The sequence below is a fragment of the Cupressus sempervirens genome, chromosome 11 (genome assembly GCF_028749045.1).
Source record: "Cupressus sempervirens isolate cs-2001-9-10 chromosome 11, ASM2874904v1, whole genome shotgun sequence".
NCBI classification, from domain to species: domain Eukaryota; kingdom Viridiplantae; phylum Streptophyta; class Pinopsida; order Cupressales; family Cupressaceae; genus Cupressus; species Cupressus sempervirens.
In genome coordinates, this window is record NC_143128.1 from 478,385,603 (window position 1) to 478,391,602 (window position 6,000).

Sequence of the window (6,000 nt, forward strand, 5' to 3'; positions counted from 1 at the left end):
AATGCATTTTGGGTTGATTAATGCAGGGGCTACATTTCAATGAGCCATGGAGAAAGCTTTTAAGAGATTAATAAATAAGTGTATAGTCATCTACATGGATGACTTAATTTTATTTTCAAAGGATTGAAATGTTCACATTTTTGATTTATGACAAGTATTCAATAGATGTCAAACATATGGCATATCACTCAATCCCAAGAAGTGTTCATTTGGAGTTACTAAAGGAAAGCTCCTTGGCCATATCATCTCTCAAGTTAGACTCTCCATTGATCCTAATATAATTGAAGCCATCTGAAGTTGTCACCTCCTCATAGTCAAAAATAACTTAAGTCTTTCTTTGGGAAGATAAATTTTGTGCAAAATTTTATAAGCAGGGTTGTAGAGATAGTTCAACCCTTAATGATTTGCTCAAAAAGGAAGCAAAAATAGAATGGGTTCTAGAGATTAAGAAATCATTTAAGGATATCAAAGTGGCCATTTCCATAGCCCTAGTACTGGTGAGTCAATATTATGGACTACCTTTCAAAATATACTTTTTTTCTTCAAAACATTCTTGTGCTAGGATTCTTACATAGAAGAAGGAAAAGGAAGATGAAATGCCCATTGCCTTATGAGTTTCCCTTTGAAAAATGCTGAGCAAAATTATTCTAACCTTGATAAACATACTTTTTATTTAATCAATGCAATAAAGAAATTCCATCATTATATACTAAGGAGTAAGGTATATGCGATTGTGCCTGATCCTATGGTTAAGACATTACTGATGCAAAATGAACTAGGTAAAAGACAAGGAAAATAGATGGCAATCCTTCAAGAATTTGATTTAGAGATTCAACCCATGAAGTTAGTAAGAGGCGAAGGATTATTGAAAATGATAGTTGATAACCAGATTGAGGATTAGAAGAAAGTCTGATTTGATGATAAAAAAGTGATGGAAGATTAGAAGAAGATTATAGTATCTCAAGTTGATATTGACCAAGGTATAATAATGGATGCTTGGTACCAAGATATTCTTTACTATCTTCTACAAAATTAATATCTTGATTAATGAATAGTTTAGAGCATAGGGGACTCAAAATGAAGTGTGAATCCTACATGCTACATGATAGAAAATTATATAAAAGTAACTACAAAGGGATTTACCTAACGTGTCTAGGATGCAAAGAAGTAAAATAAGTTTTACAATAGTTTCATGATAAGTATGGTATAGGGCATGGTTTTGCAGAGGCTACGACCCATATAATTTTAATATCAGGTTATTTTTGGCCTATGATTTTCAAAGATACTTTTGGACATGTGTGTACTTGTCACATTTTTTAGACTAGTGCTAATAGAGAAAGACATCCTACAATGCCATTACAACTAATGTTCAAGGTATGCCATTTTGCAAAGTGGGGGCTAGATTTCATTAGTCTAGTAAACCCACCATCATCAACTAGACACACTTTTATTCTTACAACTATCAATTATTCTATGCACTGGGTAGAAGCTAAAACTTTTAGAAATTGCATGGAAAAGGTGGTTATAGACTTCTTGGAAGAATACATTGTTACTATATTTGGGATGCCTTTATTTCTAATGTGTGATAATGGATCAAATTTTGCATCAATATTCATTACTCAATGGGCACTGGAAAAGCAGGTTATTATCAAGTTCTCTTCAAATTATTATCGACAAGGAAATGGTGTGGTAGAATCTACAAATAAGAACTTGATCATGATAATAAGACATTTATTGAAGGAAAATCCTAAAGATTGGCATCCTCGACTCAAATATGCACTATGGACAGACTGAGTCAGGGTAAAGAATGCTTTGGGAACATCTCCATATTTTCTCATCTATGGACAACAACCAATATTCCCACTTAACCTTAGGATTCTTGTTTTGAAATTCATGAGTGGGTACACTGAAGATGTTTACATGGTTCAGATCAGATAGATGAATCATTTGGAGATGGATAAGAAATGGACAACTACTTTGGAGCATATGGAAAAACATTAGGTTATCGTTAAGAGGTGGTTCAACAAGTGGGCCATGATAAAATCTTTCAGAATATATGACCTTTTCCTACTATGGGACAAGGCAAAAGAAAAGTCGGGCAGCCACACTAAATTTCAACGCTTATGGATTGGTCCTTATCAGATTGTAGAAATTCTGAGAGAAAATACTTTTAGGCTGAGAATTGGTTCTATTGCTAGTCAATGGGCAGTTCCTAAAACATTACTTTAAAGCCTAAAAGCATATATATATATATATATATATATATATATATATATATATATAATTTTCCTTTATGTAAGTGTGTTTACATTCAATTGTGTGTGTTTTCTTTCAGTTGTGTGTTTATTTTCAAATTTGTGTCAGTCTGAGGGTTATGTGTACTCAAGATTTTATCTTAATATATCTCATTAAACCATTTTTTTGGTTTCAACTTTTGGGAAGAGGTATTTCTTTGTCAAAACATTTTAATGATTTTTTTATTATACCAACTGAGGAATGGATGTTAGTAGCAGTAATAAAGGACCTTCTATCTTGAATTCAAAATTACAAATCAACAAGTTTTCAACACTTTGCAAATTTAAACATTGATTATCTTAGAGGTTTTTGAAATAAGGTTGATGGCAGCAAGGGATAGTCTAAACCCTATTAGTTCAAACAAAAGGGTCTTCTTGAAGGAATTGCTAAGATGGTTGCTAGGCATGAGAGTTTTTATAAAGTCCTTGGAAGAGGAACACAAGGGATGTTAACTAAAGATTGAATCTGAAAATGATACCAATGTATTGGCCACACAGTTTAAGCATGGTTAGGGTACACAAAGAAAATAAAAAGGAAAAATGGTGTTAAGAATAAGGGATTCTAAAAAGTTTGAGAAAGGTAATTTGATTATAGGGATATGCACTCCAAATAAGCTATCCAGTATCAAAATAATTATTTCACCAAAGAATCAAATGGTGACATACAAGCTATGTGACGAATATTCAAAAGATTACCCAAGACTTCAAAAGAAAGTGATAAGCCATTAAGAGCCCTCAGGACTGGCTCTCTCCTTTGGTCAAACAAGGGATTGATAAAAAACTTTTGTGAGGATTCCCAATGAATGGATTGGAAGGGTGGAAGATTGTTTCCAAGTTGGCGGAAGCTTTTGATAGATTGCATTCTTAGATGTTGAAGAAAATGGATACACTAAACACACACTAAACTTGGAGATTCAAGATTCTAAAGTTTTGATTATTAAGTGACTTGAAATACACTTGGAGTATTCAAGATTCGGTTGGTGTTTGACACATATTAGAGGAATGTTTTCTGATGAAGAAATGCCTTTATCATTTCTTCCCTTTTTGTTAGGGCTATTTTTTGTGGTTTCACAATGCATGCTACATTTCTCCAAGAAATTAGGACCCCTAGTATATTTTTTGTATTTCTAGATCCCTAGTCCAAGGTTGAGTCTTTTTAGGATTTTACCTAGTGTTTTTCCTTAGTCTAGCTCTCTGCTAGAAAACCTATTTTGTTGGGAACTAGAGATTTCAAGGGAAAAAAGGTCAAATTTTATGTAGAAGGGTGCACTAGCACGCTTAGCACACCTAGCACACCCTTCAAGGTACACTAGTGCACTAAGTCCACTAGTGGGAGCACTTCCCTTTGGAAGTGTGCACTTGTGTATATACACAACTGCACACATCCAAAGGTGTGCTCTGTCTCGAGCCTATAAAAGCATGGGACCCCTTCCCTCCTCCTATCTCATTTTGTCTTCAAAGTCTTCGACCAGTGCACCTCAACACATTGTGAGGTGCACTTCATCCTTGCAAACCTACACACACAACACAAAAACACATTAAAGAAACCAAAAAAAAGTGTGCACCTTTCATTTCTTCACAAACTTAATAAAACACTTAACAAACAAACTTTAAACAAAATCTAAGCTAACTTTACTAAAGGTAAAGGTGTGCATGTGTGCACCTATCCAAGATGTGCACATGCACACCTTTATAATTGTAAAACATCCCCAAGATGCAAAGTAAGGGTGTGCACATAGTGCACCCCACAAGGTGTACTATGTGTGCACCCTTTTTTGTACACTTAAGTTTTGCACTATAAGGGTGTGCACCTAGCACACCCCACAAGGTGTGCTAGGTGTACACCCTTGGTTTGAGGTTTTTTTTTGCTTAGCAATGGCTCACTTAGTGACCCTCAAGGTGTGCCAACTTTTCTCCATCAGAGCTTAAAATAGATTTTTGGTGTTTTATGAGCAAATTTTCAAGATTTAGGGTTTCTAGGTTTTTTTTTTCATAACTAGGATTTGTTTTAAATTAATTTTTTCAACCTTTTGGACTAATGGATGTCTATTTTGGATGGATAAAATGGCTCCCTCCTCATCCTTCCTCACTACAAAGATGGCTATGAAACTAGTGCTCTTCAAATTTCAAGGTGTTCCAAAAAAGTCATGCTTCCAGGATACATATTAAGAGATCTAAGGCACTAAGCTACGCCATATTGACTGGAACACATTCTTAGTCCTATGCAAAAAACCCACTGAGAGGTCTCCAATGGTATCTACACTCATCAAATCAGGGCTCGTAAACACAGTGTCATACCTAGTTTCAATACAGTCTTCTAAGTTGATTATGACATTGGCAAAAAGCTATGTTTTAGAGGAGATAGTTGTGAAAAGCATAACTAGAGAGATTGTCTTGGATCTAATGCCTAAGAACATCGAGAAAGTATTCCATCTTTTAAGGGCAGATCAATAAATAAGATTGGCATATCATCAAGCATAAAGGTAGTATAGAGAGCATAAATAGGAAGCATAAAAAATTATCCAATCCTTGTATCTCATTGATAAGACTCCTCTTGGAAAAAAAGTAGGCAAAGAAGATATGACAAGATGTTATATTAAAGATGATATTTGACATTCTCTAGTGCTCCTAAGTAGAATCATGGGATTACCAGTAGTTGGTCACTTGAATATGTGGATGGTACACTTCATTGAAACCATCAGAATAGTGAAGATGCCAATTGACTAGGCCTCAATTCTCAGTGAAAATTTAGATGAAAAACTAGTGCTGGTCAAAAATAACCAAAGGTTCTATATGACATCTTATTTGGTGTACCTACTAACTGTAAGGGCAAAAAATTATCTGGGGTTGTTAAAAAAGAGAAACTTGCAAGATGATAATGCATGAACTTATGTAGTATACCCCTAGTTGGTGAGGAAAAAGCTTTTAGATCATAGCAAGGAATACACAATAGTGAATGATGCCTTTGTTTTCACAATCATCCAGTTCATTGAGGGAGATTACGCGAAAAGGATGTCAGAAGAGGTAGTGACAAAGATTACTGAAATAGGTTCCTATTACATCCAATTCAATACATTCACCTATTTAAGGGTAGTGGGCATGACTATGAATCCAAAGAAGCTCCCTAGGTATCCATGTGATAGACTTATATTGCTAGAGATTGTATGACAACTCTCATTTACATGGGATAGAGTAAGGAACCAACATAAGAAAACCTAGTTATGGCCCATCACTGTAGGTCTATTTCGTGTTAAACAGAAGTAGGATATCATGACTTTTGAGTCAGAATGAAACTAGTATCCCCTAGAGGATTATAACTCTCCTCATCCCTATTTTGATAACATTGGTAGAGTTTAGTACTTCACAGCAAAACAATTCCAACATGAAGATGCCATAGAGGATCATTGGATGAACACAGTGGATGACTACAAAATTTGAATAAGGGATTATTATAGGATTACTCTCTATTTGGAAGGTAGTGCCTTGAAAATAAAGGTGTCATTAAAGGTTGTACAGTAAGATAATGAAGATATCTTATATCCCTTGTACAACCAAGATAAGATATATGATTGGCCTATTATGAATGTAGAGATTGATAGAGAAGAAAATGCAAATATTAATCATAGGGTGAGGCATGCTATCTAATTAAGAAAGGAGAGGATTAAGATATCATTCAATTTGGATCTAATTCCACAAAGAATAGTTT